This window comes from Anolis sagrei, chromosome 10, assembly GCF_037176765.1.
Source record: "Anolis sagrei isolate rAnoSag1 chromosome 10, rAnoSag1.mat, whole genome shotgun sequence".
Classification (NCBI taxonomy): domain Eukaryota; kingdom Metazoa; phylum Chordata; class Lepidosauria; order Squamata; family Dactyloidae; genus Anolis; species Anolis sagrei.
In genome coordinates, this window is record NC_090030.1 from 32,502,617 (window position 1) to 32,529,936 (window position 27,320).

At 45.1% G+C, this 27,320-nt stretch overlaps 1 protein-coding gene across 1 annotated transcript in view; it reads right to left on the reverse strand.

Annotated features, from left to right (window-relative positions):
* Positions 1-27,320, reverse strand: part of NEXMIF (neurite extension and migration factor) — a 332,310-nt gene that overhangs the window by 170,019 nt on the left and 134,971 nt on the right. Inside the window, exon 2 of the mRNA XM_067471681.1 lies at positions 24,941-25,050. The gene's annotated coding sequence lies outside the window, so the exon portion shown is untranslated. The remainder of the gene's footprint in view (positions 1-24,940; positions 25,051-27,320) is intronic.

The following is a 27,320-nucleotide window of genomic DNA, read 5'->3' on the forward strand; positions in this document are numbered from 1 at the left end:
AATTCAAGAGTGATATTGATAAGCTTGAATGTGTCCAGAGGAGAGCGACTCAAATGATAAAAGGTCTGGAGAACAAGCCCTATGAGGAGCGGCTTAAGGAGCTGGGCATGTTTAGCCTGAAGAAAAGAAGGCTGAGAGGGGATATGATGATAGCCATGTATAAATATGTGAGAGGAAACCACAGGGAGGAGGGAGCAAGCTTGTTTTCTGCTGCCCTGGAGACTAGGACGCAATGGAACAATGGCTTCAAACTACAAGAGAGGAGATTCCATCTGAACACGAGGAGGAACTTCCTGACTGTGAGAGCCGTTCAGCAGTGGAACTCTCTGCCCCGGAGTGTGGTGGAGGCTCCTTCTTTGGAAGCTTTTAAACAGAGGCTGGATGGCCATCTGTCAGGGGTGATTTGAATGCAATATTCCTGCTTCTTGGCAGAATGGGGTTGGACTGGATGGCCCATGAGGTCTCTTCCAGCTCTTTGATTCTATGATTCTATGTCTGTTGTTGCACTCCACGACAGGAATAACCCTCTGACGTTGAGTAGGGAAAACAATCATTTTATTGAATATAATTAAAAGCACCAAAGTAAAAAAGACACTTTAAAGGTATAGGTAAATCTAATTAGGTAAGAAGATAAGCAGAAACAAATTAGTCCAAGGTAGAATTCAGCAAAGTCCAAAAACAAAATCTACAAAATCCAAAGAACCAGGAAACGTTCATCCAAGGCATGACTATGTAATAACAAGGGACAAAAAGCCAAACCAAGAAGTAAGAAATCCTTAAGCATGAATCTTCCAACCACGGCTTCCATGAAACAAGGACAAGAACTGAGCAGGATTCTAAATGATGCTTCATCTGGCTAGATTTCCCATGCTTGGGACTTTTAAGCCACTCCAAGCACTCAGGAACTGGTTTCGCTTTCCTTGAGCAGCCCTTATCTTTTTCTGTCGGACCCTGGCAGAACGCCAAAGCCATTGCTCGGCCTGTCTGTTTTGACTAATTTCCGCCCGTCTATCTAAATGCTCATTAGTTTCTGCAGGTGCCGAGTTGTTTTCAAGCCCCAAATCCTGGGTATTCTCTGGGAGCAATTCAGGGAGTAAACCATCATCCCAATACCCTGTAGGAACATTCTCATGGGAAACTACTAGGCCTGGGTAACAACGCAAAAATTTGTTTCTAAAATCGATTTGTAATTGGGGTTTTTTTTTGTTTCGATATTTAAAATAATTACAAAACTTTCCCAAAAAAAAGTTTCGGTATTTACGAAATTTCGTAAATATTTACAAAACATTTTGTAAAGATGGCGCCCTTTTTTTTTTCAATATTTTTTAAATATTTTTTAAATTTAATTATTAATTTAGTAGAATAGGGATTAATTATTATTAATTATTATTAAGGAGAGAAGGCAGGCACTCACTCTGGTGGGCCCTCTCGCTCGCCGCTCGCTCGCCCCTCTCGCTCCAGCAGACAAGAGTTCTTCCTCCCACCCTGAACATTATTCCACAGATATATCAACCCCACTTGCCTAGTTTCCAACAGACCTCACAACCTCTGAGGATGCCTGCCATAGATGTGGGTGAAATGTCAGGAGAGAGTGCTTCCGCCCCTCTCGCTCGCCGCTCGCTCGCCCCTCTCGCTCGCCCCTCTCAGCAAGCATCGGCAGGCGGCCATCTTACGTATTTCCGAAATGGACGGAAATACAAAATTTTTTGGCGCCTGCCATTTCGATATTTAAAAACACTTCCAGGTTTAAAAAAATGTTTTGTAATCGTTTCGTAATTCAAAAAATAACGAATTTTTTAACGAATTACGAATTAACGAAACGAATTGACCAGCCCTAGAAACTACACTTTGAACAGGTGCCTCTCTGTCATTCTCTGCATCAATATCACTGACCAAACCATTGCCATCTTGAACCTTTTTTACATCATTTCTCACATCCAAAGCACTCTGATCCTGAATCATAGAATCAAAGAGTTGGAAGAGACCTCATAGGCCATCCAGTCCAACCCCATTCTGCCAAGAAGCAGGAATATTGGATTCAAATCACCCCTGACAGATGGCCATCCAGCCTCTGCTTAAAAGCTTCCAAAGAAGGAGCCTCCACCACACTCCGGGGCAGAGAGTTCCACTGCTGAACGGCTCTCACAGTCAGGAAGTTCTTCCTAACGTTCAGATGGAATCTCCTCTCTTGTAGTTTGAAGCCATTCTTCCATTGCGTCCTAGTCTCCAGGGAAGCAGAAAACAAGCTTGCTCCCTCCTCCCTGTGGCTTCCTCTCACATATTTATACATGGCTATCATATCTCCTCTCAGCCTTCTCTTCTTCAGGCTAAACATGCCCAGCTCCTTAAGCCGCTCCTCATAGGGCTTGTTCTCCAGACCCTTGATCATTTTAGTCACCGTCCTCTGGACACATTCCCGCTTGTCAATATCTCTCTTGAATTGTGGTGCCCAGAATTGGACACAATATTCCAGATGTGGTCTAACCAAAGCAGAATAGAGGGGTAGCATTACTTCCTTAGATCTAGACACTATGCTCCTATCGACTCAGGCCAAAATCCCATTGGCTTTTTTTGCCGCCACATCACATGTTGACTCATGTTTAACTTGTTGTCCACGAGGACTCCAAGATCTTTTTCACATGTACTGCTCTCTAGCCAGGCATTGTCCCCCATTCTGTCTCTTTGCATTTCATTTTTTTCTGCCAAAGTGGAGTATCTTGCATTTGTCACTGTTGAACTTCATTTTGTTAGTTTTGGCCATTCATCTCTCTAATCTGTCAAGATCGTTTTGAATCCTGCTCCTGTCCTCTGGACTATTGGCTCTCCCTCCCAATTTGGTGTCGTCTGCAAACTTGATGATCCTGCCTTCTAACCCTTCATCTAAGTCATTCATAAAGATGTTGAACAGGACCGGGCCCAGGGGGGAACCCTGCGGCACTCCGCTCGTCACTTCTTTCCAAGATGAAGAGGAAGCATTAGTGAGCACTCTCTGTGTTTGTCCACTTAACCAATTACAGATCCACCTCACCTCATGAGAAACTACACTTTGAACAGGTGTCTCTATGTCATTCTCTGCATTAATATCACTGACCAAACCATTGCCATCTTGAACCTTATTTACATCATTTCCCACATCCAAAGCACCCTGATCCTGAAGCACAATCAGAGTCTGAACTCCAAAAAGAAAAAAATCCTGGATCTATGAGTTTACTAAACAGTGTGTAGATAAGGTCAGATGCTGACGGACTCTGCTGATAGATGGGGAGAAGCCTGTTTTTGCTGTGAAAAGACTCTGCTGTGAAAAGACCTACCAGTAAAGTTAGTAGATTCTCCAGCTGGTCTTTAGGGCTGTTTCCCTGTAAATCTTTGGAGACTCTTAAGACTGTTCTCCCCCGGAAGGGTACAGGGAAAGCTTGCACACGTCCTGTACACGTCCCGGAACCCTGCGGCACTCCGCTCGTCACTTCTTTCCAAGATGAAGAGGAAGCATTAGTGAGCACTCTCTGTGTTAAGTGGACGAACACAGAGAGTGCTCACTAATGCTTCCTCTTCATCTTGGAAAGAAGTGATGAGCGGAGTGCCGCAGGGTTCCGTCCTGGGCCCGGTCCTGATCAGGATCTTTATTAATGACTTAGATGAAGGGCTAGAAGGCAGGATCATCAGGTTTACAGACGACACCAAATTGGGAGGGAGAGCCAATAGTCCAGAGGACAGGAGCAGAATTCAAAACGATCTTGACAGATTAGAGAGATGGGCCAAAACTAACAAAATGAAGTTCAACAGTGACAAATGCAAGATACTCCACTTTGGCAGAAAAAATGAAATGCAAAGATACAGAATGGGGGACAATGCCTGGCTCGAGAGCAGTACGTGTGAAAAAGATCTTGGAGTCCTCGTGGACAACAAGTTAAACATGAGCCAACAATGTGATGTGGCGGCAAAAAAAGCCAATGGGATTTTGCATCAATAGGAGCATAGTGTCTAGATCTGGGGAAGTCATGCTACCCCTCTATTCTGCTTTGGTTAGACCACACCTGGAATATTGTGTCCAATCCTGGGCACCACAAGAGGGATATTGACAAGCTGGAATGTGTCCAGAGGAGGGCAACTAAAATGATCAAGGGTCTGGAGAACAAGCCCTATGAGGAGCGGCTTAGGGAACTGGGCATGTTTAGCCTGAAGAAGAGAAGGCTGAGAGGAGATATGATAGCCATGTATAAATATGTGAGAGGAAGCCACAGGGAGGAGGAGGGAGCAAGCTTGTTTTCTGCTTCCTTGGAGACTAGGACGCGGAACAATGGCTTCAAACTACAAGAGAGGAGATTCCATCTGAACATTAGGAAGAACTTCCTGACTGTGAGAGCCGTTCAGCAGTGGAACTCTCTGCCCCGGAGTGTGGTGGAGGCTCCTTCTTTGGAAGCTTTTAAACAGAGGCTGGATGGCCATCTGTCAGGGGTGATTTGAATGCAATATTCCTGCTTCTTGGCAGAATGGGGTTGGACTGAATGGCCCATGAGGTCTCTTCCAACTCTTTGATTCTATGATTCTATGATTAGCTTTCCTTGCTGAGACTGACTAAAAATGGCTCCCTGCCCAATTGCCCTGAGCAAGGGGCGGAACCGAAACTTAACGATGATGGACAGGTGACTTGCCTTTTGACTGCAACCAAAGGAAGCCACCTATCTGCAGAGTCCCTGAAACCTACATTTAATACAAAGCAAATAAAGGTGGAGCTCCTGGTACAGCCGTACCAGCACACTGCCTATGATATGTATGCCATGATTTGATGACTCTAGTTGTTTGCAAATACAAGGAAAGTGAATCTGCATATCCTGGTTGTATATTTGTTTGTATTGCATCAGTGAAGATTAAAGCCTCTGGATATTTTGGATGAACACCTGTTGCACTCCAGGACAGGAATAACCCTCTGACTTTAAAACACCACACGTTGAGTAGGGAAAACAATCCTTTTATTGAAGATAATTAAAAGCACCAAAGTAAAAAAGACACTTTAAAGGTATAGGTAAATCCAATTAGGTAAGAAGATAAGCAGAAACAAATTAGTCCTGGGTAGAGTTCAGCAAAATCCAAAAACAAAATCCGCAAAATCCAAAGAACCAGGAAACCAGAGAAGGCTGAGAGGAGATAGGATAGCCATGTATAAATATGTGAGAGGAAGCCACAGGGAGGAGGGAGCAAGCTTGTTTTCTGCTTCCTTGGAGACTAGGACGCAATGGAACAATGGCTTCAAACTACAAGAGAGGAGATTCCATCTGAACATTAGGAAGAACTTACTGACTGTGAGAGCCGTTCAGCAGTGGAACTCTCTGCCCCAGAGTGTGGTGGAGGCTCCTTCTTTGGAAGCCTTTAAGTAGAGGCTGGATGGCCATCTGTCAGGGGTGATTTGAATGCAATATTCCTGCTTCTTGGCAGAATGGGGTTGGACTGGATGGCCCATGAGGTCTCTTCCAACTCTTTGATTCTAGGATTCTATGATTCTATGAACTGAGCAGGATTCTAAATGATGCTTCATCTGGCTAGATTTCCCATGCTTGGGACTTTTAAGCCACTCCAAGCACTCAGGAACTGATTTCGCTTTCCTTGAGCAGCCCTTATCTTTTTCTGTCGGACCCTGGCAGAACGCCAAAGCCATTGCTCGGCTTGTCTGTTTTGACTATTTTCCGCCCGTCTATCTATTCCAGTGGTTCTCAACCTTCCTAACGCCACGACCCCTTAATACAGTTCCTTATGTTGTGGTGACCCCCAACCATCAATTTATTTTCATTGCTACTTCACAACTGTAGTTTTGCTCCTGTTATGAATCATCTTGTAAATATCCAATATGCAGGATGTATTTTCATTCATTTGGCACAAATACTCGATACGTACAAATTTGAATACTGGTGGGGTTGTGGGGAGGATTGATTTTGTCATTTGGGAGTTGTAGTTGCTGGGATTTATAGTTCACCTACAATATGAAAGAGGATTCTGAACTCCACCAATGATGGAATTGAACCAAACTTGGGACACAGAGCTCCCATGACCAACAACAAATTCTGGAAGAGTGTGGTGGGCATTGATCTTGGGTTTTGGAATTATAGTTTACCTACATCCAGAGAGCACTGTGTGATGCTTTGGAGTCCTCGTGGACAACAAGTTAAACATAAGCCAACAATGTGATGTGGCGGCAAAAAAAGCCAATGGGATTTTGTCCTGCATCAAGAGGAGCATAGTGTCTAGATCTAAGGAAGTCATGCTACCCCTCTATTCTGTTTTGGTTAGACCACACCTGGAATATTGTGTCCAATTCTGGGCATCACAATTCAAGAGAGATATTGACTCTAAGTTGGAATGTGTCCAGAGGAGGGCGACTAAAATGATCAAGGGTCTGGAGAACAAGCCCTATGAGGAGCGGCTTAGGGAACTGGGCATGTTTAGCCTGAAGAAGAGAAGGCTGAGAGGAGATATGATAGCCATGTATAAATATGTGAGAGGAAGCCACAGGGAGGAGGAGGGAGCAAGCGTGTTTTCTGCTTCCTTGGAGACTAGGACGCAATGGAACAATGGCTTCAAACTACAAGAGAGGAGATTCCATCTGAACATGAGGAAGAACTTCCTGACTGTGAGAGCCGTTCAGCAGTGGAACTCTCTGCCCCGGAGTGTGGTGGAGGCTCCTTCTTTGGAAGCTTTTAAACAGAGGCTGGATGGGCATCTGTCAGGGGTGATTTGAATGCAATATTCCTGCTTCTTGGCAGAATGGGGTTGGACTGGATGGCCCAGGAGGTCTCTTCTAACTCTTTGATTCTAGGATTCTATGATTCTATGAAGTCACTGAGAACGCTAACAGCCAATTTTCCTGAAAACTCCACCATTTCTGGAGGGTTCTGGAGTCCACCTACAAGTCAAATTTACATTCCAAAGGGAACCAAATAAACATGTCTGTTGTTGCACTCCAGGACAGGAATAACCCTCTAACTTTAAAACACCACATGTTGAGTAGGGAAAACAATCCTTTTATTGAAGATAATTAAAAGTACCGAAGTAAAAAAAGACACTTTAAAGGTATAGGTCAGTGTTTCTCAACCTGGGGGTCGGGACCCCTGGGGGGGGGGGGGGTCGGAGGGGGTGTCAAAGGGGTCGCCAAAGACCATCAAACACAGTATTTTCTGTTGATTATGGGGGTTCTGTGTGGAAAGTTTGGCCAAATTGTATCATTGGTGGGCTTCAGAATGCTCTCATATTGCAGGTGAACTATAACTCCCAAATGTCAAGGTCTATTTTCCCCAAACTCCACCAGTGTTCACATTTAGGTATATTGAGTATTCGTGTCAAGTTTGGTCCAGTTTGGTCCCGATACATCATTGTTTGAGTTCACAGTGCTGGATGTAGGTGAACTACAGCTCCCAAACTCAAGGTCAATGCCCACCAAACCCTTCCAGCATTTTCTGTTGGTCATGAGAGTTATGTGTGCCAAGTCTAGTTCAATTGCATCATTGGTGGAGTTCAGAATGCTCTTTGAAATTAAATGAACTATAAATCCCAGCAACCACAACTCTCAAATGACAAAATAAATCCCCCCCCCCCCCAATCCCACCAGTATTCAAATTTGAGCATATTGAGTATTTGTGCCAAATTTGGTCCAGTGAATGAAAATACATCCTGCATATCAAAAATTTACATTATGATTCATAACATTAGCAAAATTACAGTTATGGAGTCGCAACAAAAATAATGTTGTGGTTCGGGGTCACCACAACAGGAGGAACTGCATTAAGGGGTCGCAGCATTTGGAAGGTTGAGAACCACTGGTATAGGTAAATCCAATTAAGTAAGAAGATAAGCAGAAACAAATTAGTCCAAGGTAGAGTTCAGCAAAGTCCAAAAACAAAATCTGCAAAATCCAAAGAACCAGGTAACGTTCATCCAAGGCATGACTATGTAATCACAAGGGACAAAAAGCCAAACCAAGAAGTAAGAAATCCTTAAGCATGAATCTTCCAACCACGGCTTCCATGAAACAAGGACAAGAACTGAGCAAGATTCTAAACGATGCTTCATCTGGCTAGATTTCCCATGCTTGGGACTTTTAAGCCACTCCAAGTACTCAGGAACTGGTTTCGCTTTCCTTGAGAGGCCCTTATCTTTTTCTGTCGGACCCTGGCAGAACGCCGAAGCCATTGCTCGACCTGTCTGTTTTAACTAATTTCCGCCCACCTGTCTATATGCTCATTAGTTTCTGCAGGTGCCGAGTTGTTTTCAAGCCCCAAATCCTGGGAACTCTCTGGGAGCAATTCAGGGAGTAAACCATCATCCCAATACCCTGTAGGAACATTCTCATGGGAAACTACACTTTGAACAGGTGTCTCTATGTCATTCTCTGCATCAATATCACTGACCAAACCATTGCCATCTTGAACCTCATTTACATCAAACTGGCAGCCAGTGGAGCTGGCGCAACAGAGAAGTTGTATGCTACCTGAGCATTGCTCCTGTTATTAATCTGGTTGCTGTCCATTGGGCCATGTGAAGCTTCCGGACAGTCTTCAAAGGCAACCCCATGTAGAACACATTGCAGTAGTCTATACAGGAAGTAACCAGAGTGTGGACTACCGTGGCCAAGTCAGACTTCCCAAGGTACGGGCGCAGCTGGCGCACAAGTTTTAACTGTGCAAATGCTCCCCTGGTCACCACCGAAGCCTGGAATTCCAGGCTCAGTGATGAATCCAGGATCACACCCAAGCTGCAAACCTGCGTCTTCAGGAGTAGTGTAATCCCGTCCAACACAGGCTATAACCCTATGCCCTGTTCGGCGTTACGACTGACCAGGAGCACCTCTGTCTTGTCTGGAAACATAAACTTGGCGTTATCCTGACATTGCCTCAACTGAGGCAATTGTCTCCCACGAATCATTATAAACCCTTCCCTGACTCTAAAATGGCAAGGAACGGATTCTTTTTTGTTTTTGGTTTGTTATCTTTCTTCTTTTGAACCCAAGCTGACCACCTTAACTGCTCCCCGAACTGCCTCTGTTTACTAAAACTTCTTTTCCTGTTCAAGGTCTCGTTCTCATCCCTAACTCCGGCACCTGGTAAATCAAAATTAGCTTCTTTCTCAGATAGCTGCTCAGGGAACAGTGGCTAAAGGCCTTTCTCAAGCATGTGACCTGGAGAGTCTTCTGAGCTCAATTCAGGTCCAAGCTATCCCTCATGCCCAAATCCAACAGACCTTGGCCTAGGAACAGGATCATCATCCCCATTCCCATCATGAACATCAGATACAATCACAGGCTGAACAGGCTGATATACAACACCCATGATAAAAACATACTTAAAGTTCGGACTAAAGCATTAGGAGTCAGAATACATCCCTCATTCCGGCTTCTAATGCAAGAAGAGGGTGATTGATTGGCAGCTCGGAGCTTCACATTCCTGGAGACGGGAGACTTGCTTTCAAATCTACTTTGCTAAATTCCTCCTAATTGCTTCTAACCCACTTCCTCCGCCAGCATCTTCGCAGCTTAACGCCCGGCGGCCCTTCCTCTGGGAGAGGAAACGAGATCTAAATACCTTCCACTGATGTAATTGCCACCAGCCTTTGTAACAGATACTCCCTCCTCTATCAATAACTGCGTTAATCAAATATTTTTTTAAGATTGATGAAAACCAAGAGAATGGAACCACAGGCCTGAAAATAGCTTGAGAAGCTGGAAAATTGGGGGAAGGCGTTAGAAGATTCATTTCTTTGGAGGTTTCCCAGTACAACCCTCCCTCCACATTTGCAGTTTTTCTTGCTCCATCCATGTTCAACATCTACACAAACGACCAGCCACTGCCAGAAGGGACAGAGAGCTTCATCTATGCTGATGATCGTGCCATCACTGCTCAAGCAGGGAGCTTTGAGATGGTAGAACAGAAGCTCTCCGAAGCTCTAGGTGCTCTTACTGCCTCCTGAGAAAAATATATAATCTCACAAAGGACGACCACCTCACCCGCCTCATAGGAAACCTGCTACAAAACAGGAGCTTTTTTGTTGAGTTCCAGGGCCAGAGAAGCAGATGGCAGAAACAGAAGAACGGCCTGCCTCAGGGGAGCGTGCTTGCTCCATCCATGTTCAACATCTACACAAATGCCCAGCCAATGCCAGAAGGGACAGAGAGCTTCATCTATGCTGATGATCGTGCCATTACTGCTCAAGCAGGGAGCTTTGAGATGGTAGAACAGAAGCTCTCCGAAGCTCTAGGTGCTCTTACTGCCTATTACAGGGAAAACCAGCTGATCCCCAACCCATCTAAAACACAGACATGTGCCTTTCATCTCAAGAACAGAGAAGCATCCCGAGCTCTGAAGATCATTACCTGGGAAGGAATCCCACTGGAGCATTGCAGCGCACCCAAATACATGGGAGTCACTGTGGACCGTGCTCTTACCTACAAGAAGCATTGCCTGAACATCAAGCAAAAAGTGGGTGCTAGAAACAATATCATACGAAAGCTGACTGGCACAACCTGAGGATCACAACCAGATACAGCGAAGACATCTGCCCTTGCGCTGTGCTACTCTGCTGCTGAGTACGCATTCCCAGTGCGGAACACATCCCACCACACTAAAACAGTGGGTGTGGCTCTTAATGAGACATACCGCATTATCACGGGGTGTCTGCGCCCTACACCACTGGAGAAATTACACTATCTAGCCGGTATCACACCACCTGACATCCGCTGGGAAGTGGCAGCCAATAGTGAAAGGACCAAGGCAGAGACATCTCCAGCTCATCTCCTGTATAGGTATCAGCCAGCACATCAATGACTTAAATCCAGACATAGTTTTCTAAGATCTACAGAGACACTCGCTGGAACACCTCAGCAAGCGAGAGTCCAAAAGTGGCAGGCTCAAACCCAGAACCTCAACCAATGGCTGATACCAAATGAGAAACTCCCCTCTGGGCACACAGAGGACTAGACGACTTGGAAGGCGCTGAATAGACTGCGCTCTGGCACCACGAGATGCAGAGCCAACCTCAAGAAATGGGGCCACAAAGTGGAATCCACAACATGTGAGTGTGGAGGAGAGCAAACCACTGACCACCTGCTGCAATGCAACCTGAGCCCTGCCACATGATGCACGATGGAGGACCTCCTTGCAGCAACACCAGAAGCACTCCAAGTGGCCAGATACTGGTCAAAGGACATTTAACCAACTGCCAAACTCACAAATTTTGTATTTTGTCTGTTTGTTTGCTTTGTTCTGTTAGAAATATAATATAATTTGACTGGTTGTCCTGACATGACAAATAAATAACCTCCACCCTTGTCATTTGGGAGTTGTAGTTACAGGTTTTTAAAATGTGTCATGTTATTATTGTATTGTTTTTGCTGTGTTATGAGTTATTTATTGTTGTCCTGTTGTTGTTATGTTTTTATGATGTATTTGGGCTCGGCCTCTTGTAAGCGGCACCGAGTCCTGCGGGAGATGGTAGCGGGGTATAAATAAAGGTTTATTATTATATTATTATTATTATTATTATTATTATTATTATTATGGAGGACACCAGTTGCTGTTTAATACAGTTCCCATGAGTCAAGACATTTAATAAATATGGGCCGTTCAGCAGTGGAACTCTCTGCCCCGGAGTGTGGTGGAGGCTCCTTCTTTGGAATCTTTTAAACAGAGGCTGGATGGCCATCTGTCAGGGGTGATTTGAATGCAATATTCCTGCTTCTTGGCAGAACAGGGTTGGACTGGATGGCCCAGGAGGTCTCTTCCAACTCTTTGATTCTATGACTCTATGCCCAAGATGTGATGCTGTAGGAGCTGATTCAGGAGCTAAATCAATTTCCAGAATGGATTTAGCACCATGGAGAGCTCCTTCACCCCACGCTTGACATGGAGGACACCAGTTGCTTTTTAATACAGTTCCTATGTGTCAAGAGATTGAATAAATATGGGCCAAAGTCCATGCCAGTTTGACGAATCAGTTGCAAGAGGCAGAAATATGGGAAGGCAAAAGGCGAGTCAACTGTGTCCAAGCAAACTTTGGAGTGATTCTGCAAGAAGTATTGTGACTCAGCTGGACTCTGAGTCTGAAGCTGAGCTCTGTGAGCCTTCTGAGCCAGATTTCCTACAGGATGATGGTGAGGATGATGGGTTAAAGAATTCTGTACATGCTTCAGACAGGGCTGACGGTGGGGCTGCTAAAGGAGAAACAGCAAGTCAGTTCCTAGGGGAAAGGAATGTTAGTGAGACTGATAATGAGAGTGAATTCCCACACGGCCAGGTGGAGACGTCTTTTCCTTCCCACAGTGATCCGGTCCAGCTGGACCAAGATAAGGGGTTACATAGCCTTGAAGATAATGAATTAATGAGCAGACAAGATTGTCTGCAATTAAGGCTCCAGAGAAGCACTCGCTTGGCTAGCAAGTGAGAAGCCAAAGGTGCCAAAGGTCAATGCAATGTGTTCATGTCCGCAAAGGGTATTTAGCCTTGTAGCTGACAAGCAGGGGTTGTCAGTCCAACGTAGCTCTTCCCATGCAAACTTCTGTGGATTAACTTTGGCTTTTAGCAGCATGCTTCTGGCTTCCTGTGTCTGCGATTTGGGCCTTGTTTTCAACTGTTTACCATGGACTCTTGTTTGACCATTGCTAAAGGATTATGCTTCATGTCTTTGCCTTTGGATCTTGGGAACTTTGTCTGTGCATTTAAGCCTTCGTCCTGCCTATGGAACTTTTGCATTTCTTATACTTTGTTCTGATTTTGCCTTTTTCTCAATAAACTACAAAACCTACAGCTTTGGTGTGGTGTAGGCTTGGGTAACCACGGAAAAATTTGGTTCTAAACTCGTTTTGTTTTTAGGGGGCCCTTGTGTTTCGGTTTTTTTTTAATAATTCCGAAATTTTCCTTTTAAAAATTTCGAAATATATGAAATTTCGTAAAATTACGAATTGATTCGTTAATGGCAGACGCGATTGCGCAATATGCTAAAAAAACCTCCAAATGGTACAGGGGGAACTTCTGAAGCTTCCCTCTCCCTATGTTGTTGACTGTTGGTGTGATAAAACAAACAACTATAAAACTTGCATCATACATGCGAAAATAATTATGAAATAATTACGAAATAATTACGAAATAATTACGAAATAATTATGAAATAATTACGAAATAAATTGAAAAAATTGTTTCAAATCTTTATTACTCCTCACACAATTCCTGCATGGCTCAATATTGGATCGTAAGCTAATTTAAATACAAATTAATAACGAATTACGGAATTAACGAACGAAACCGCCCAAGCCTCGTATTTAGCCTTGTAGCTGACAAGCAGGGGTTGTCAGTCCAATGTAGCTCTTCCCATGCAAACTTCTGTGGATTAACATTGGCTTTTAGCAGCATGCTTCTGGCTTCCTGAGTCTGTGATTTGGGCCTTGTTTTCAACTGTTTACCATGGACTCTTGTTTGACCATTGCTAAAGGATTATGCTTCATGTCTTTGCCTTTGGATCTTGGGAACTTTGTCTTTGCATTTAAACCTTTGTCCTGCCTATGGAACTTTTGCATTTCTTATACTTTGTTCTGATTTTGCCTTTTTCTCAATAAACTACAAAACCTACAGCTTTGGTGTGGTGGTGTCTGGAGCAAGGTGAAAGCTACCCTGAGCCCTGAGTTGCAACAAGAATGCAACTGCAGGCGTTCAATGTGCAAAGCATTGCACATTGAAGTGATGAGCGGAGTGCAAGAAGTGACGAGCGGAGTGCCACAAGCAGGGTTCCGTCCTGGGCCCGGTCCTGTTCAACATCTTTATTAATGACTGAGATGAAGGGCTAGAAGGCAGGATCATCAAGTTTGCAGACGACACCACATTGGGAGGGAGAGCCAATACTCCAGAGGACAGGAGCAGGATTCAAAACGATCTTGACAGATTAGAGAGATGAATGGCCAAAACTAACAAAATGAAATTCAACAGGGACAAATGCAAGATACTCCACTTAGACAGAAAAAACGAAATGCAAAGATACAGAATGGGGGACAATGCCTGGCTCGAGAGCAGTACGTGTGAAAAAGATCTTGGAGTCCTCGTGGACAACAAGCTAAACATGAGCCAATAATGTGATGTGGCGGCAAAAAAAGCCAATAGGATTTTGGCCTGCATCAATAGGAGCCTAGTGTCTAGATCTAGGGAAGTCATGCTCCCCATGCTCTATTCCGCTTTGGTTAGACCACGTTACCTGGAATATTGTGTCCAATTCTGGGCACCACAATTGAAGAGAGATATTGACAAGCTGGAATGTGTCCAGAGAAGGGCGACTTAAATGATCAAGGGTCTGGAGAACAAGCCCTATGAGAAGTGGCTTAAGGAGCTGGGCATGTTTAGCCTGAAGAAGAGAAGGCTGAGAGGAGATATGATAGCCATGTATAAATATGTGAGAGGAAGCCACAGGGAGGAGGAGGGAGCAAGCTTGTTTTCTGCTTCCTTGGAGACTAGGATGCAATGGAACAATGGCTTCAAACTACAAGAGAGGTGATTCCATCTGAACATGAGGAAGAACTTCCTGACTGTGAGAGCCGTTCAGCAGAGGAACTCTCTGCCCCGGAGTGTGGTGGAGGCTCCTTCTTTGGAATCTTTTAAACAGAGGCTGGATGGCCATCTGTCAGGGGTGATTTGAATGCAATGTTCCTGCTTCTTGGCAGAATGGGGTTGGACTGGATGGCCCAGGAGGTCTCTTCCAACTCTTTGATTCTATGATTCTATGATTCTATGATATGATGCTGTAGGAGCTGATTCAGGAGCTAAATCAATTTCCAGAATGGATGTAGCACCATGGAGAGCTCCTTCACCCCACGCTTGACATGGAGGACACCAGTTGCTTTTAAATACAGTTCCTATGTGTCAAGAGATTGAATAAAGTCCATGCCAGTTTGACGAATCAGTTGCAAGAGGCAGAAATATGGGAAGGCAAGAGGTGAGTCAACTGTGTCCAAGCAAACTTTGGAGTGATTCTGCAAGAATGCAACTGCAGGCGTTCAATGTGCAAAGCAACATTTACCCCAATGTCAACGTGACACTGACAACACACAGAAGCACACAAGTCTTTCCACTCTGTGCAACGCATAATTCAGTTTACCTAGAGATCAACTGGAGTTCTTTCCTAAACAGGCAATATTTAAAACAAACCCAAAGGAGAACACACTGTTGCTTTCAGGAACAGAGTGAAACGTGTGTGATCTTTGGATTTAATTATCAAGGCAGGTGTCAGTGCCCAAGAGAGACAAGCGCAAGCGGCGCAATGGTTCCCCGCTCTCCGCGAACGCCAAGGTCGGAACGCGGCGGCGCAACACAAAGTTATTTCACCCCTTTTTCATTAGAGACATGGAGGGCCACTTCAGATTGTGACAGCAAAGCAAGCGCTTGAGAAGCCAAGGATCAGAGAAAGAACGGTGCGCAATTGCAAGGAGCGAATTCAACAGACGTCCTCCCTAAAACACATTATCTCTTCGCCACAACGGAGTCCCGCTGAGCCCTGCAGAAAGCAATGTGTAGATATTCTGGTCTGTTTAAAATGCATGCTCTCCTCATTAATAGACAGAGCTGCCTGAGGGGGACAAGAACGGGATATTGTTTACTTCCTGTGTTTTGAATGCTCTCCCTTCCTTCCCTTATTTTCTCCTTTTGGCAACCCAATGAGGAAGGTTGGGCTTAGTAGTAGCTGTGTTTAGTAGGTGCCAAACATTGATGTGTTATTGCCCCAACCTTATTCTTAACAGAGATGTGTTATTGCCCCAACCTTATCCCAACAATGGATATGATCTTCACTGCACGACAGCTCCAAGAAAAATGCAGGGAACAAAACCAACCTCTGTACATGGCATTCATCGACCTTGCAAAGGCATTCGACACAGTGAATCGCAGCGCTCTCTGGACCATCCTCCACAAAATCGGGTGCCCTAACAAATTTGTGAACATCCTGCGGCTCCTCCATGATGACATGATGGCAACAGTCTTGGACAGCAGTGGCTCCCAAAGTGACCCATTTAAGGTGGAATCCGGTGTCAAACAGGGATGTGTTATTGCCCAACTTTATTCTCCATCTTCATCGCTATGATACTTCACCTTGTTGATGGGAAGCTTCCCACTGGAGTGGAAATAATCTATAGGACAGATGGCAAGCTATTCAACCTCAGCAGACTGAAAGCCAAAACCAAGGTTACAACAACAGCTGTTATAGAACTCCAGTATGCTGATGACAATGTCGTCTGTGCGCATTCAGAAGAAGATCTACAAGCCACTCTAAACACTTTCGCAGAAGAATATGAGAAGCTCGGCTTGTCACTGAACATTGAGAAAACCAAGGTGCTTTTCCAGCAGTCACCAGCCCATCCCTCTCCAATGCCAGTAATACAGCTTAATGGCATAACATTAGAAAATGTGGACCATTTCCGCTACCTTGGCAGCCACCTCTCCACCAAAGTCAACATCGACGCTGAAATACAACACCGCCTGCGCTCTGCAAGTGCAGCATTTTCCCGAATGAAGCAGAGAGTGTTTGAGGACCGGGACATCCGTAGGAATACCAAGGTGCTTGTCTATAAAGCTATTGTCCTCCCAACCCTGCTCTATGCCTGTGAGACGTGGACTGTCTACAGACGTCACATGCAGCTCCTGGAACGTTTCCATCAGCACTGCCTCCGGAAAATCCTGCAAATCTCTTGGGAAGACAAGCGGACAAACGTCAGTGTGCTGGAAGAAGCAAACACCACCAGCATCGAAGCGATGGTCCTCCAACATCAACTCCGCTGGGCCGGCCATGTTGTCCGGATGCCCGACCACCGTCTCCCAAAGCAGTTGCTCTACTCCGAACTTAAGAACGGAAAACGGAATGTTGGAGGACAGGAAAAGAGATTTAAAGATGGGCTCAAAGCCAACCTTAAAAACTCTGGCATAGACACTGAGAACTGGGAAGCCCTGGCCCTTGAGCTGGAGGACAGCTGTGACCAGCAGTGCTGCAGAATTTTAGGAGGCACGAGTGGAGGGTGAAAGAGAGAAACGTGCCAGGAGGAAAGCGCGTCAAGCCAACCCCGACCGGGACCGCCTTCCACCTGGAAACCAATGCCCTCACTGCCGAAGAAGATGCAGAGCAAGAATAGGGCTCCACAGCCACATACGGACCCACAAGGAAATCCATAAGGGAAGACCATCTTACTCGTCCAACGAGGGATCGCCTAAGTAAGTAAAAGTTATTGCCCCAACCTTATTCTCCATATGGAAGCAAAGAGAGAAGGAAGCAAAGAGAGAAGGAAGGAAGGAAAGATGTAGAGAAAGAGAGATGGAAGGAAAGAAGGAAAGAGAGAAGGAAGAAAGGAGAGAAAGTGGAAGGAAAAGAAAAGGAGGAAGGAAAGAAGAAAGGGAAAAAGAAAGGGGAAAAAGGAAAGGAAGGAAAGAGGGAGCGAAGGAAGGAGGAAAGATGTAGAGAAAGAGAGATGGAAGGAAAAGGAAAGAGAGAAGGAAGAAAGGAGAGAAAGTGGAAGGAAAAGAAAAGGAGGAAGGAAAGAAGAAAGGGAAAAAGAAAGGGAAAAAAGGAAAGGAAGGAAAGAGGGAGTGAAGGAAGGAGGAAAGATGTAGAGAAAGAGAGATGGAAGGAAAGAAGGAAAGAGAGAAGGAAGAAAGGAGAGAAAGTGGAAGGAAAAGAAAAGGAGGAAGGAAAGAAGAAAGGGAAAAAGAAGGGGAAAAAAGGAAAGGAACGAAAGAGGGAGCGAAGGAAGGAGGAAAGATGTAGAGAAAGAGAGATGGAAGGAAAGAAGGAAAGAGAGAAGGAAGAAAGGAGAGAAAGTGGAAGGAAAAGAAAAGGAGGAAGGAAAGAAGGAAAGGAAGAAAGGGAAAAAAGGAAAGGAAGGAAAGAGGGAGCGAAGGAAGGAGGAAACATGTAGAGAAAGAGAGATGGAAGGAAAGAAGGAAAGAGAGAAGGAAGAAAGGAGAGAAAGTGGAAGGAAAAGAAAAGGGGGAAGGAAAGAAAGAGGTAGAGAAGGAAGGAGAGAAAGAAAGGGGGAAAAGGAAAGGAAGGAAAGAGGGAGTTAAGGAAGGAGCGAAGGAAGGAGGGAAGATGTAGAGAAAGAGAGATGGAAGGAAAGAAGGAAAGAGAGAAGGAAGAAAAGAGATACAGCAGAAGAAAAAGAAAAAGGGGGAAGGAAGGAAAGAGATAGAGAAGGAAGGAAGATGAGAAGGAAGGAAGGAAGGAAGGAAGGAAGGAAGGAAGGAAGGAAGGAAGGAAGGAAGGAGGGAGTGAAGGAAGGAAGGAAGGAAGGAGGGAAAGAAGGAGAGAAAGAGGGAAGGTTGGCCACAGCAATGCGTGGCGGTTACAGCTAGTAATAATAATGAGTCCCCGGTGGCGCAGTGGGTTAAAGCGCTGAGCTGCTGAGCATGTTGACCACAAGGTCACCGATTCAAGGCAGTCTCGGTTGGGGTTGGCTTGATGCGCCTTCCTCTTGGCACGCTTCTCCCTTTCGACCTCCATTTGTGCCTCTTCAAATTCTGCAGCACTGCTGGTCACAGCTAACCTCCAGCTGGAGCGGTCAAGGGCCAGGGCTTCCCAGTTCTCAGTGTCTATGCCAGAGTTTATAAGGTGGGCTTTAGAGTCCCCCTCGATGGACTGTCACCTTGTCGTGGTGAGAGGGCTTGCGTGTTCCGATGAACCTGCAGGCGCAACAACTGGAGTCGTGCACTCCCAGGAGTGGCCGCGGGGGAGGTTCCAGACCCAAAGACCTCAACGGCGGAGCAGGCAGAGGATAACATGGCACATGTTACAACGGCTATGAAGGCGGAAGAAGGCTGCAACAGATTGAGAAGCCATGGTCATTGTGTTAAACTGCACCACCAGTGGAACCTCACTCTGTGAAGACTGTGTGTTGATCAGTTGTGCACTGACCTCCACACATTAAAAAAACTCACGCACAGGCGTCTTCCAAAGAAAATAAAATTCTCCACCCAAGTCAACATCGACACTGAAATACAACACCGCCTGAGCTCTGCGAGCGCAGCATTTTTCCGAATGAAGCACAGAGTGTTTGAGGACTGAGACATCCGTAGGGATACCAAGGGGCTTGTTTATAGAGCTATTGTCCTCCCAACCCTGCAATACGCCTGTGAGACGTGGACAGTCTACAGACGTCACATGCAACTCCTGGAACGATTCCATCAGCGCTGACTCCGGAAAATCCTGCAAATCTCTTGGGAAGAAAGGCAGAGAAACGTCAGCGTGCTGGAAGAAGCAAAGACCACCAGCACTGAAGCGATGGTCCTCCACCATCAACTCCGCTGGACCAGCCACCTTGTCCGGATGCCCGACCACCGACTCCCAAAGCAGTTGCTCTATTCCGAACTCAAGAATGGAAAACAGAATGGTGTTGGGCAGGAAAAGAGATTGAAAGATGGGCTCAAAGCCAACCTTAAAAACTCTGCCATAGACACTGAGAACTGGGAAGCCCCGGCCCTTGACAGCTCCAGCTGGAGGCCAGCTGTGACCAGCAGTGCTGCAGAATTTGAAGAGGCACGAATGGAGGGCGAAAGGGAGAAGCATGCCAAGAGGAAGGCGCGTCAAGCCAACCCTGACCGAGACCGCCTTCCACCTGGAAAACAATGCCCTCACTGTGGAAGAAGATGCAGAGCTAGAATAGGGCTCCACAGCCACATACGGACCCACAAGAACACTGGAAGACAATCTCCTTGGAAAACGAGGGATCGCCTAAGTAAGTAAGAGGAAGGTTGGGCTTAGGAGTAGCTGTGTTTAGTAGGTGCCAAACGTTGGTTTGCCAAACGTTTTGGACTTCATTTCCCAAAAGCTTCAGCCAATGCAGCCTACAAAACATCCGGAGGACTACTGTTTGGGAACGACACATTTAGGGCACAAAGCTCTTCTAGGGGCACAATCATGGTGTCCGTTATTGCACCATTATTGCACCATTCATACCAAACACAAAATACTTCAAAGGGTCCTATTGATGTCAACAGCTGCCCAAGAAAGGAAGCAATATCTATGGGAATTCAAAGTGATTAAAATGGAAATACTCCAAGCAGTAACTATTAGTAATAGTAGTATTTATATTCCATCTCTTAGAATTATGGGAAAAATAGACCCCTGTCTGATTCCACAGCAAGCTGGCTTCAGGAAAGGCAAAAGCTGCACATCGCAAGTGCTGAACCTGACTCAGCACATAGAAGATGGCTTTGAAAGGCAGCAGATCATAGGAGCTGTCTTCATAGACCTGTCAGCAGCCTATGATACTGTGAACCACCGCCTCCTCCTCCTGAGAAAAATGTATAGTATCACAAAGGACGACCACCTCACCCGCCTCATAGGAAAACTGCTACAAAACAGGAGCTTTTTTGTTGAGTTCGAGGGCCAGAGAAGCAGATGGCGGAAACAGAAGAACGGCCTGCCTCAGGGGAGCGTGCTCGCCCCATCCATGTTCAACATCTACACAAATGACCAGCCACTGCCAGAAGGGACAGAGTCTGAGCTTCATCTATGCTGATGATCATGCCATTACTGCTCAAGCAGGGAGCTTTGAGATGGTTGAACAGAAGCTCTCCAAAGCTCTAGGTGCTCTTACTGCCTATTAGAGGGAAAACCAACTGATCCCTAATCCATCTAAAACACAGACATGTGCCTTTCACCTCAAGAACAGACAAGCATCCCGAACTCTGAGGATTATTACCTGGGAAGGAATCCCACTGGAGCATTGCAGCGCACCCAAATACCTGGGAGTCACTTTGGACCGTGCTCTGACCTACAAGAAGCACTGCCTGAACATCAAACAAAAAGTGGGCGCTAGAAACAACATCATACGAAAGCTGACTGGCACAACCTGGGGATCACAACCAGACACAGTGAAGACATCTGCCCTTGCGCTATGCTACTCTGCTGCTGAGTATGCATGCCCAGTGTGGAACACATCTCACCACACTAAAACAGTAGATGTGGCTCTTAATGAGACATGCCGCATTATCATGGGATGTCAACACTCTACACCACTGGAGAAATTACACTGCTTAGCCGGTATTGCACCATCTGACATCCGCCGGGAAGTAGCAGCCAATAGTGAAAGGACCAAGGCAGACATATCTCCGGCTCATCCCTTTTGGGTATCAGCCAGCACGCCAACGACTTAAATCCAGACATAGTTTTCTAAGATCTACAGAGACACTCGCTGGAACACCTCAGCAAGCGAGAGTCCAAAAGTGGCAGGCTCAAACCCAGAACCAAATGAGAGACTCCCCCCTGGGCACACAGAAGACTGGGTGACTTGGAAGGCACTGAACAGACTGCGCTCTGGCACCACGAGGTGCAGAGCCAACCTCAAGAAATGGGGCCACAAAATGGAGTCCACGGCATGCGAGTGTGGAGAAGAGCAAACCACTGACTACCTGCTGCAATGCAACCTGAGCCACATGCACAAGGGAGGACCTTCTTGCGGCAACACCAGAAGCACTCCAAGTGGCCAGATACTGGTCAAAGGACATTTAATCAACTACCAAACTCACAAATGTTGTATTTTATCTGTCTGTTTGCTTTGTTCTGTTAGAAATGTAATATAATTGACTGGTTGCCCTGACACGACAAACAAAACAGTAGTATTTATATTCCATCTGTTAAAAGAGACTAAGGACGTCATCACAATGAAGCAGGGAAGTGTTTGGTAGAGTAGAGCTCAGTCATATTCGGTTTTGAAATGGAACAGATGATTTCCTTACCTTCATCACACTGTTAAATGTATCCGTGATACTCAGTTGTACTAAGCGATGAGGCACTAACTTCCTCCCTTTTCGCTGCCTCACAGAGAAGGGTGTAGACCTTGGAAAACTGTAACTCCCAGGACAGCATAGTATGGAGCTATGGTATTTAAACTAAGGTCTAGCTGCCTTCAATTCACAATGTGGGTGCATCCAGAGAATATTCATGGACCTTGGGAAACTGCAATTCCCAAGACCATCTCAAGGTCACATGGCATTTAAAATAAGATCCAACTGCATTCATTCCACAGCGTAGATGCACCCAGAGAAGGATATGGACCTTGGGAAACTATAACTCCCGGGAGGACTCCATCACATGGAGCCATGGCATTTCAAGTAGGGTACAAGGGCATTCATTCCATACTGTAAATGCACCAAGCAAAGGGTATGGACTTTGGGAAACTATGACTCCCAGGACTACACAGCCTGGAGACAAGACACAAAAACAACAACAACAACAACAACAACACTATGGATTTACACTACGGAATGAATGCTCATGGAGCTCACTTTAAATACTATAGCTCCATACTATGTAGTTCTGGGAGTTTTAGTTTTCCAAGGTCCACATCCTTCTCTGTGGGGCAGCCAAGAGAGAGGGAGGCAAGGAAGGAGGGAGAGCGAGCATCGCTGCCAGTTTTCACCAATGAGTAGGGAGAGGGGTGGTGGGCGGGGCCAAATTGCAGTGTGAAAAATACTGAAAGGAAACTGAGAGACATTAAACAGTGTGATAGGAGGTAGGGAAAACATCAGTTTCATTAAAATACACACACTTCCCTGCCTAATGTGATGAAGTGGTTGAGATGCAAACTTGTGTTTTGTTGGTGGGCTTACTGTTCTCATATTTGTTTGCATAAATGAGATAAAGATTTCTAACTAATAACAAAAAGGGGGTTCCAACAAGCAGAGTCCTTATTAGGATCCGTTCTGCTGTTTCCTGGAAGGACAAGTGAGGCGAGGGAGAGAGACTATTTCCTCTTTTAAAAACTTCTATGCTGTCTTATACTGATTCAGTTTCTTTTATATTGACGGGGACTTTCTGTGTGCTGTTAAACCATTTTACTTTATATCACAGGCAATGAAACACTCTTGTGTATAACAAAGTAACACAGTTCATTTATAACTTCTGGCTCCAAAGCTTGTGGTTACATTTGTGTTCTGTTGCAATCTCGAGGCTTACAGTCAGTATCATTTACTTGGTTAACTTTTGTGAATAAACTATCAATGTTTCATATTCACAAACATGTTACTTGCTTTACACACTCTTGGCTGAATTATATTCTGAACTAAGGCAACACTAGCCTTCTTTATGTTCCTTAAAACTCAAACTCTATTTAACTAACTGCTTCTCTATATGAATGCTCTTGGGCTGAGAACAGCGGTTTATAAGCAAAGTAAATAAATAAATAATAAATAAATATATCAGAAGTCTTTAACACATCTTCATAACTCCTTATTTCTATCAGGCACTCAAAAACCAACTCTCCTCTTCACACACAGATTCCTGTCATTTTCTTTTTCTTTTTCTTTTTCTTTTTAGAGTTCTACTGTTTTGTTTTGTTTTTTGCTCTTTTTTGGTATTTTTTATTTTGTTCTTTATTTTTGTTAAAACTGTTTATTTTGATTATGGTACATAACAGAAAAGCAAAACATGGCAGATAAAATCAGGTACCAATATTTTTGACGTGTACATGCCTATCTACCTTATTCAATCAATCAGTTAATTTTGTCATTAAGTCAAAATTATTATCATTTACATATCTTAATACACATAGACTTGCTATTTCTGCCTGTTTTCCACGGCTTACAGTCAGAGCTTTGTATTAATTTTTTTCCATTACATTCAGGAAAACAGCACATGGCATTTTACACACATACCACAGACTTTACACTCATCTCAAAACCCCTATCCTAAACAAAATAGCCTTCTTTATGTTCCTTAAAACTCGAGCTCTATTTAACTAACTGCTTCTCTATATTAGAAGTCTTTAACACATCTACATAACTGCTTATTTCTATCAGGCACTCAAAAACCAACTCTCCTCTTCACACACAGATTCCTAACTGTCATTTTCAAACTCCCTCAACTCTAACTGCCTCTTTCAGAACCTTGGCTCCACCCCTTTGGAATGTTCAGCTCTGCTCTCCCCAACTGTCATTTCGGCCTAGCAGCCTTTTCAAATCCTGGGCCTACGCTAATCTGCATATGACCAATCGGCTTCACATATGCAAATGAATCCTATCTCTGCTGTTGCTACCCTGTCTGTGCCTATTCTTCCCTATCTTCCATATGTAAACATAGAACTATACATCAAAATTTTAACATAGAGTAGCAATCTCACTACAACAAGGAGGCAAATGAATGGGAAAATGCAGCGCAGATGTGAAATGCATGCAAGGTATTGTTGCAATCCAGAGCAGGGAACAAGGCCCTAAGATAACTATCCACCACACTTGACTGTGAAAAACAATCCTTTTTTATTGAAGAAAAATGGTTACAGAATAAAGGAAAAATGCAAGTCAAAAGCCACAGCAAAATCAGCAAACATGAATTTAAATGAACAAAACAAAACCAAAAACCACACTGTAAAATACTGGAACCTGTTAGCAATCCGCTTGATATCCTAGAAATCTTTCAAGACCATGGCCAGGGAAACCGGGAGAACTGCCAAGGTCTTCATTAATCTGAAACGATGCCTGAACTGAGAAAGTCAGCCCGGCGGAAGGCACTTAAAGCCGAGGAATTGGTTCCGTGAACTGCCCCTCTGCTTTGAAGCCATTGTTTGTATTTCTCTTAATCGGGAAGACCGACGCAAGCTGAGTGATTTACTTCTGTCTTGCCAAATCTGGCCCCTTCTGTTCTCATTAAAGTTACCAGGTGCAGAAGGGAGTGAAAGGTCATGGCTTCCCTCTGAAACATTCTCATGAACACTGGTACTTTCATATTCCAAATCTACAGAAGTTTCTTCCTCACTAATTTCAGGAGCATTGGCATTTTCCAAATCTACAGAAGTTTCTTCCTCACTAATTTCAGGAGCATTGGCATCAAGAGGTACATTTCCATTAGCATCAGTAAATATATTTTCATTAGCATCAGGAGGAACACACAGAGAATCAGGTTCAAGTTCAAACTCAGGCTGAACCCCAACAGGTATTTCCAGACTCACCGTGCAACCATGCCTCAAAAAGGAAGGCCCGGGAGCTGATTCAGAAGAAGCCTCCTTCTCTCCCGTTGCCCTCCATCGCTCCTCGGGACCGGGTTAGAAATGCAAGAGATCTGCAAAGAACATCAAGAGAAGATGGAGTTGGTAGAGATGCACCAGGAGAGGTGGGTGAACCACAGCTGTTTCAATACATTGCAATGTTTTGGTACTAAATTCGTAAATACAGTAATTACTAGAATCATAGAATCAAAGAGTTGGAAGAGACCTCCTGGGCCATCCAGTCCAACCCCATTCTGCCAAGAAGCAGGAATATTGCATTCAAATCACCCCTGACAGGTGGCCATCCAGCCTCTGTTTCAAAGCTTCCAAAGAAGGAGCCTCCACCACACTCCGGGGCAGAGAGTTCCACTGCTGAACGGCTCTCACAGTCAGGAAGTTCTTCCTCATGTTCAGATGGAATCTCCTCTCTTGTAGTTTGAAGCCATTGTTCCGCGTCATAGTCTCCAAGGAAGCAGAAAACAAGCTTGCTCCCTCCTCCCTGTGGCTTCCTCTCACATATTTATACATGGCTATCATGTCTCCTCTCAGCCTTCTCTTCTTCAGGCTAAACATGCCCAGTTCCCTAAGCCGCTCCTCATAGGGCTTGTTCTCCAGACCCTTGATCATTTTAGTCGCCCTCCTCTGGACACATTCCAGCTTGTCAATCTCTCTCTTGAATTGTGGTGCCCAGAACTGGACACAATATTCCAGATGTGGTCTAACCAAAGCAGAATAGAGCATGGGGAGCATGACTTCCTTAGATCTAGACACTAGGCTCCTATTGATGCAGGCCAAAATCCCATTGGCTTTTTTTGCCGCCACATCACATTGTTGGCTCATGTTTAACTTGTTGTCCACGAGGACACCAAGATCTTTTTCACACGTACTGCTCTCGAGCCAGGCATTGTCCCCCATTCTGTATCTTTGCATTTCATTTTTTCTGCCAAAGTGGAGTATCTTGCATTTGTCCCTGTTGAACTTCATTTTGTTAGTTTTGGCCCATCTCTCTAATCTGTCAAGATCGTTTTGAATTCTGCTCCTGTCCTCTGGAGTATTGGCTATCCCTCCCAATTTGGTGTCGTCTGCAAACTTGATGATTCTGCCTTCTAACCCTTCATCTAAGTCATTAATAAAGATGTTGAACAGGACCGGGCCCAGGACGGAACCCTGCGGCACTCCACTCGTCACTTCTTTCCAAGATGAAGAGGAAGCATTAGTGAGCACTCTCTGTGTTCGTCCACTTAACCAATTACAGATCCACCTCACCGTAGTTTTGCCTAGCCCACATTGGACTAATTTCCTTGCCAGAAGGTCATGGGGGACCTTGTCGAAGGCCTACATAGCGTTATCGTGTATTGATCTGCTATTTATTCATTTACAGTATTTATATTACACCCTTCTCACCCCACAGAATGTTTGCACATATACAGGACAAACATTCAATGTCGTAGACACACAACATATATATAATCAGTTCCAAGATTCTGATTGGCTGCCACTGTGGTACGATTTGCATATGGTTTCTGATTGGCCACCCTCGACATTCCGAGGTAGCAGAGGGAATAGGAAACGGGCCTGAAGCTGTCAGGAATGGTTGAAGTCCAAAACACTTTGTGGTCCCCAACAATGACAGAACAAGACCAAACCTGGCACACAGACCAACCAACCCCACGCGCAAGACCCACTCAACATCCTGGTGCAGTGTGAGCAAGGATGGACCATAGATGATGGGACTCGCAGTACTTGAACTCACTACCTTAGAGCAATGTGGCCCACACCAAGGACGGATCAGGACCAAACTTGGCACACAGAGGCCCAATGGCCCACTTTAAAACCTGGTGCGGATCACGGCAGGATGGGCCACTAATGATGGGATTTACAGTACCTTCACCCGATTCACTTCCCACAGAACATTGTAGCCCCTACAAATCACAGACCAGGCCCAAACTGGTCTGTACTCATGGCCCACTCTACATCCTGATGCTGTTCTAAGGGGGATGGACCATGGATGATGGGACTTGCAGTACCTTCACTCACTTACTGAAACCACTGCGACCCTCATCCAATGACCAATCAAGACCAAATTGGCACACAGAGCCCCCATGACCCACTCTATATCCTGCTGCTATTTGGAGGAGGGTGGACCATGGATGATGGGACTTCAAGTACCTCCACTCCCCAAAACTACTGCAACCCTCATCTAATGACCAATCAAGACCAAACTTGGCACACAGAGCCCAATTGACCCAGTCTACATCCTGCTGCAGTTTGAAGGAGGATGGACTTTGGATGATGGGACTTGCAGTACCTTCACTCACTTACTGAAACCACTGCGACCCTGAAC